Here is a 7,993-nt window from a genome sequence, read left to right as displayed (position 1 = left end):
GGACCTAGTCGGCTCAGCTGCCTGCCTCTCCACACCCTCGAGAACTCCGCGGCCTCCCGGAAGGCTGGGAAGATCGGCCGCGGAACAGAATTCACAGATGGGTCCTTGGGAGAGCCCCGCACATTCTACCGTGAGCGCAGCCCACAGACCGGGCAGGGTAAACAACCGACACTCACTCCCACAGCCTGGAGGCCAGAGTCGGGGGTCAGGATGGTGGCCGGGCCGGTTCCTACTGACGTGGTGAGGGGGAGTTCGCCCCAGGGCTCCCTCCTGGCTTATCACCGGTCATTTTCATGTTCACGGGGCTTTCCCCCTTTGTGTAGGGACAGTGACCGTGTCAGATGGGGCCTGCCCTGATGCCCTCACTGTGACTTGATGACCTCTTTAAAACCCTATCTCCAGATAAGGTCACGTTCTTAGGTACTGGGAGTTAGGACTTCATCATGAATTTGGGGGGCACGATTCAAAGAATAACACGTGTAAGGGACTGGGTTAGTCTTCTTGAGTTCGTCTCGGGAGAAGAAGGCATGACTAAGGTGTCTCCAGGCCAGAGGGGCCTGCTCTGGGCCCCACCCCTCGCGTGGCACTCGGTCGTGTATTGGGAGTACTGCTGTGGCTTACCTGCCTCACATCCTTCCCCAGGGTCAGATCTTTTCCCCCAGGCTTATGTTCCCACTTTCGTCCTTACGAAAGGTGAAGGTGAGAAGAGGTGAAGAATCTTCGGGAATTGTCTGTGTACACGTTGCCCAGGAGGGGCCGCCCGGCCCGCTCTGCTGTCGGGGAACACAGGTGCCGGTGCTGAGGCCAAGCCAACGCGGGGCCCAAAGGGGCCGTAGCCCTGTGGCTGCTGTGCCTGCTCGGGCTCGCGGGACACGCGCAGGGCCCGGCCTGTGCTCCCGGTCGCCCCCGTGGCAGCAGTGCAGGAGGGAAGGGCTGGGCTGACAGCCTGTCCCTGGATGGGCTGATTGCCATGTGTTCAGGACTGAGTCAGTCCCAGGAACCGGCTCGGAAGCTCATGTCTAGAAGGTCACGTAATTGGATGCTTCGAATAGGCAGTGTTTTCACATCTAGCCGCAGTTGACAAGAGAATAAGGAATAGAAAACTTCTAGATTTTCCACCCAAAGACCTCAGGAAGATGAGCCCATTCCTTTTCAGGCTTCAGCGAGCGAGGCTGGGCCTGTTTCGGAGCCCGTGGAAAGGGGAGGACAGGGCTGGGGGAGGGGGGCGGAGGGTGCAGTCAGGAGCAGAGTTCTGGGCGCCCCTGCTCACCTGCTGGGTGACCCTCCTTGCAGCCTTCATCTCCGCAGCAGACAGGGATGCTCGGGGTGAGCCCGGTCTCAGTGGTCCAGATCCCATCCAACCATGTAGGAAGTTCAAGTCTTTGTTTTTTCTTTTTGTTTTTTAAGAATGTGGAAAACAAGTAATAAAATGAATGGTGAGAAGCTTCCTGATCTGCGTGTTTGCCTCACAGGTGCACTGCCGCACAAGCACAAAACCCTTTTACGGTTGTTAACGAGAAAATCGAGACTCACTAATTTGGTGGGACATCTGTGTGCGGTTTAGTCCGTGTGCATCTCCGTCACCTGCTTCACGAGGAAATGCGGTCTTTGGTGAGGAGGACAGAGGGGCCTTTCTGAACTCAGGAATTCCAGGGGTCTGGGGGGGCAGGGGCGGGGAGAGCAGAGAAGGCTCTAACTCTGCCTGCCCTCTTGGTGGGAAGTCGCTCGGAGAATGGCTCCCAGCTGACCCGGGTACAAACCTCGCCCACCCCGAGCTCAAGGCAGGGGTCCTTGAGGACTGCCCTCTGCTGCCTTCCAGCCTGAGGCCCGGAAAAGTGAGAAGGGGCGCAGCCTATCAGAGTCTGAGCGGGCTCCCCACAGCCTCCAGGCCGGCGGCGGAGGGCTCCAGTGGAAGGGGGGCTGCCGTGGGGTGGGAGCGCGCATGGACCACAGTTTGCTGCCCGATGCCTGATGTCACCACTCCCTCCCGGAGGCGCTTGGCACACTGGCAGACCAGACTTTACTCCACCTTTCTGTGTCTGTTCCAGACGTGGCTTCTGTAAAGAGCCTACGGTTGGATTTTATTTTTTAATCCAGCTGGACAAATTCTTTTCTTTATTTAGAGCCCTTAATCCATTTATGTGTAATTATGATAGATTTAGATTTAAATATACAGTCTTATTTTGTGCTTATGTTTGTCTCGCTTGTTCTGGGTTTTTTCTTCCCGTTCCTGCCTTCTTTTTATTTTATTTTTTTTTAAGATTTTATTTATTTGAGAGAGAGAGAGAGAGAGAAAGGGAGGAGCAGAGGGAGAAGCAGACTCCCCGCTGAGCACAGAGCCTGGAGCGGGGCTCTATCCCACGACCCCGAGATCATGACCAGAGCCAAAATCGAATCAGATGCTTAACTGACTGAGCCACCCAGGCGCCCCTCCTGCCTTCTTTTAAATTGACGGGCTTGTGGATTTTGTCTGTGTTTAATCATTTCATCTTCCCTCTGCTAGCCTCAACATTTAAAGAACTAGGAGGAAAACCATCCAAATTTACAATCATATTTGGGCATTTTTAGCATATCTTTTTCAGAATTTGACAGAAGCAGAGCAGGAAAGATATAGATTTGAACAAGCCAACTAATGAAGTCGGCTTGATGGGTGAATATATAGAACACTGAACCACAGAAGCCCAGTATATACCCTCTGTTCAAATATACACAGGACATTTATAAAAGTGACCGTATGCTAAGCCCTAGACCAGTTTAAACAAATTTAAAAGTACTAGGATTATACAGAATATGTTCTCTGACCATATTTTACTATCAAGAATCTTTGATTGCTTCCATACTAGAAGCAATTTTTTTTTAAAGATTTTATTTATTTATTTGACAGAGACAGCCAGCGAGAGAGGGAACACAAGCAGGGGGAGTGGGAGAGGAAGAAGCAGGCTCATAGCGGAGGAGCCTGATGTGGGGCTCGATCCCACAACCCCGGGATCACGCCCTGAGCTGAAGGCAGACGCTTAACCGCTGTGCCACCCAGGCGTCCCTAGAAGCAATTTTTTTATGAGAAATTCTTATATATTCAAAATCAAGCATTAGGCTCCTTGATAACCCATGTGTCAAAGAATAAGGTATAAGAAAGTACCCTGTATCAAACCTTGTAGGAAGCTAATTCAGTACTTAGAAACGTGACGGCACACACAGGTATGTGAAAAAGGAAAGGCTGGGAATTTGCAAGGAGGTACAAATAGGGTAGCAAAGGGAATCCCCCCCCAGAAAGGTAAGGGCATGTAAAAAGAAGAAATCCGTGCAGCAGCATACATAGAGTAGATCCAATCAAGAAAGCCAAGAACTAATAAAACCGACCGGCTTGTGGTGTCATTTATCAATTAACAAAGAGAAGGCACAATAACCAATCTCAGGAGTGAAGAAAGTGACATCACTACAGAGGCTCCTACAGACCAAATAAAAGAATACATTTCAAGCAACTCTTTGCCAAAAGTTTGACAATTCAATTACAATATACAACTCCCGCGAGAATACAACTTAACAAAACAGACTCAAGAAGAAATAGGAAATCCGAATTGTTCCCTACCATGGAAAAATTGCTTCTGTGATCATACATTTCCCATAAGGGAAGCTACAGACCCAGGAGGCTTCCCTTGTAAATTCCACTTCACATTTGAGGTTATTTCAATAATCAGACTGTATAGGAAGTTCAAGTCTTTATTTTTTTTTTAAAGAATGTGGAAAATAAGTAATAAAATAAGTGGTAAAACTCTCCCGGTCTTCACCTGTGTTCTTCCCACAGGTCCACCGCCACACAAACATAGCGTCCCAGAGAACACACTTTTTGCTTCCTTTTATGAAACTAGCATAATCCTGAAGCCAAACTTGAGGACAGTACCAGAGAAAATCACAGGCTAAGCTACAGTTACGGAGCAGCAACTATTCTAAAAAAAAAGTTTATCAAACAATCTAGCAGTTTATAAAACGAAAATATGACAGAGTTGGGTTTCTCACAGAGGTTCACAGATGGTTTTAGCATTTGAAAATCACTCGTGGTAACCCACAGTCATGAAGGAAAGCATCATGTGGTCATCTCTATAGCTGCAGAAAGATCGTTTGATAAGAGCCAACATCCGTAAATAAATGAGGATGAGAAAGGAAATTTCTTAATTTGATAAAGATTATCTACAAAAAAAAAAAAACGAAACCCAACCTTATAGCAAATAATACTTAATGGTGGAATATTGAAGTGTTTGCTCGGATCAGAAGCAAGAAAAGGAGCCCACCCTTATGCTCTTATTCAGCATTACAATGGGTGTGCCAGGATAGTAAGACATGGCAAAAAGAAGGTATGAGGACCAGAAAAGAAAAAACAATAGCGCCATCACTCACAGGTGATTGGACTATAAACATAGATAACCGAAAGGAATCTACAGATAAATGATTAAGCTTAAGAGTTTATAGGGTAACTGGCTAAAACCCAATATGCCAAAATAAGTTGTATTTGCATGTATCCACAACTAGCAGAAAAGAAAAAATTAAATTTTCATTTACAGTAACACAAAATTCAAGTATCTAGGGATAATATCCACGGAAGATTTATACGGAGAAAACTATTGGGCACTTTTTAAATGATTTTCTGTTCTTTGTTCCTCAGAACACTTTAGGTAGATATAAATTAGATTATTACCAGTCTTACTGAACAGAGGAGGAAACTGAAGCACAGAGAGGTTAATAAACTTGCTCAAGGTCACACAGCTGGTGGGGGATTGAGCTGTGCTGGGAGCTGCGGTAATCTGGCTTCAGAACATGGCAGGGGAAGAGCACCCTGAAGGCTGTGTCTTCAGGCTGGATCTGGTCGAGTCTGAAGCCGTTCAGGGAGGAAGAAAAAACATCCATGTTTAACCTAACCTGCAGCATTTTTTTGTATGTTATTTGTTAACTGTCTGCTCCCCGCCTCCTGTTATAAATTCTACCAATGAGAGCAGATGCGTATTGTTCACCCACCCACACGGGGTGGGGGGGGATTGGGGGGCAGAGTCGGGGTTTGATAAACATGTGCTGTATTTGGATAACGTTTTCATCTGGAATTGGGACCCCGGGGAGCGAGGGCCTTGGATTCTAACTGATACTGCGAGCTGGTACCATCGGCACTGGCACCGGGAGCTCAGCACTATTTCCCTGTGTTAACAGGCTGGTCATGCCTCCTTACAGGAAAGAAGTTAGAGATGGCTTCCTTCCTAGTCCTGGAGCCTCGCCACCACCCCCCGGACTCAGACACCCCATCCTCTCCACTGTAAAGTTATAAAATGTTTCGGACTGGGCGGTAATCTTTAAGGTGGTGAAGGACAGGAGGGCCCTAGAGCTGCGGTCCTCATCCCTCCCTGCACACTGGTAAAGGTTTCAAGAAAGCTGCTTCCCGCCCAACGTACAGATTCTAGTTCTATTGGTCTGGAGTGGGGCCCAGCATTGATATTTCTGTCTTTCTATCAATCTATCACCTATCTTTAGACTTTCAGGCTATTGTGAGCAGAAAGGGAGGCTCTTCCTGGTCTGGGATGGCTCTCGCCGTCGGTCACCTCGCAGGGGACCGCGCGGGCTGGGCTCGGTCATTTCCGGAGCCGCATCTCCGGAGTCCTGGCCAAGCTGGGATCTGGACGACAGACCGGGCCTCAGCGCCACCCGCAGGGAAGGACGAGCACTCACAGCTGGCAGGCTGTTCGCGCGGTGCAGGTGCCGGAAGAGAGGCTGAGAGCTGGGGGTCGGCCCCTCTTGCTCCAAACGCAACTTCAAGGGCCCCCTCGGAGCGCCCACTGTCCTGCACAGGAGGCCATCCTGTGTTCCCGGCTCCTGCGGCCACCATGCTGGGGGGCGGTGTGGGGCAGCTCCTCCAGACTCCCCAGAGGGCACGGAACCGAGTCCTAGGCGGTAGGCTGGCTGGCACCCAGAGCCTTCCGTGAGCGGCCGGGACACTCGCCACCCTGCACTCCCCCACGGACTTCTGTTCCAGCCGCGCTGGGCTTCTCGCCGCTCCCTGTGCAAGCTGAGCCCGTGCAGGTGCCTTGCTGCTCCCCGCCAGCAGTCCCCTTCTTCGACGGTCACGTTTTGTTTGACTAAGTCCACTTTATTAGTAAAGTCCAACGTGGGTGCCTGCACCGAGATTCCTGCCCTCAGAAGGGATAAAGTCACAACAGCGACGGCACGTATGCAGTAAGCACGCCCTATGTCCAGGAACGGTGCTAAGGGCTTGCAAGGTATTTAATCCTCTGAGCAATCTTAAAAGGTAAAGTGTGTTATCCCCTTTTTATGCGTTAAAGTACTGAGCTTCAGAGGTACTGAGTTTGGGAGCTTGTCCTAAATCCCAAATCTCAGAGGTAGTGGGGACTGACTCCTCCTGTCGTTGGCTGCTGCTCTCTGCTGCCCCCTTCCGTTACTGTAGCCTCCATGTTTCCACGTGACCCTGTTGTTTCCCATTATAATTCTATCACTGACAATATTCCAGGCAACTGAGGCCCATCATTTATTTAGACATCTTTCTACTGCTTGATGTTTGCCTTGCAGTGAACAGCTTTGTGCTTGTGGCTTTTTTCCTGCTTTCAGATCTCCAGAAATAGGCTCACTGAACATGTGCATTTTAGGGATCTGACAGGGAAAGTCTATTGTTTCTAAACGTATTATTTCTTTGACATTAACAGTAGCTAGCTGTATCAGTTTTACAAATATATATCATGGAGTGGAACTGATATTTTTCCCTTTAATTTCAACCCTGCAGAAAACGGGAGAGAACCCTACAATAAACATCCGTATATACTTCACCCAGGATTCACCAGATGTGAATATTTGCCCACAGTTGCATTATCGGTCTCTCTTTCCCTTTCTCTTTCCATATATATGTACAAATTTTTTCTTTTTTGCTGAACCATTTGTAGGTATATTTCAGACATCAGGGTATTTCACCACAAAATATTTCATCATATATATCTTTTTTTTTTAAGATTTTATTTATTTATTTGACAGAGATAGAGACAGCCAGTGAGAGAGGGAACACAAGCAGGGGGAGTGGGAGAGGAAGAAGCAGGCTCATAGCGGAAGAGCCTGATGTGGGGCTCGATCCCAGATCGCCGGGATCACGCCCTGAGCTGAAGGCAGACGCTTAACCGCTGTGCCACCCAGGCGCCCCTCATCATATATATCTTAAGAGGAACAATCTCCCACATAATCATACTACTGCTAACGCCCTGCAAGAAACTGAATATTGAGATAATAACATCACTGCACAGGGGCACCTCGGTTAAGCATCCGACTCAGTTTGGGCTCAGGTCCTGATCTCAGGGTGGTGAGATTGAGCCCCACGTCAGGCTCCACACTCAGATATTCTTTCCTTCTCCCTCTGCCCTTCCCCCACGTGCGCTCTCTCTCTAACATAATTAAATCTTAAAAAAGATCACTGCACAATGCATATATTCAGATTTCTTCAATTGTCCCCAGAATAATTTTACAGTTTTTTTTGTCCATGATTCAACTAAGAATCATGCATTGTATTTGATGGCCATGTCTCTTTTTCGTCTCTCTTAATCTAGAACTTTCCCTTACTCTTTTTTCTTCCATGATATTAACATTTCTTTCTTTTTTCTTTTTTAGGGTTTTATTTATTTATTTGACAGACAGAGAGAGACCATAAGCAGTGGGGAGCAGCCGAGGCAGAGGGACAAGCAGCCTTCCCGTTGAGGAGGGAGCCTGGGGCTTGATCCCAGGACCCCGGGATCATGACTTGAGCTGAAGGCAGATGCTCAGCCGACTGAGCCGCCCAGGCCCCCTGTTTTAGACAAATTAACAGGAATCTCTTTGCAGTGAAAGGTGGGACCCGGTGTTCCGCAGCATCTAGAGATCGCTCATGTGCGGTTCTCAAACCTGACCGCGCCCGGGGGTGAGGGCGGCTCTGGTGCAGAGCGCAGCTGCCCCCCACCCCGTCTTGATGCGCGTCAGCAGT

The sequence above is a fragment of the Ursus maritimus genome, unplaced genomic scaffold (genome assembly GCF_017311325.1).
Source record: "Ursus maritimus isolate PB19 unplaced genomic scaffold, ASM1731132v1 scaffold_3, whole genome shotgun sequence".
Classification (NCBI taxonomy): Eukaryota; Metazoa; Chordata; class Mammalia; order Carnivora; family Ursidae; genus Ursus; species Ursus maritimus.
Note: the sequence above shows the minus strand (reverse complement) of the source record.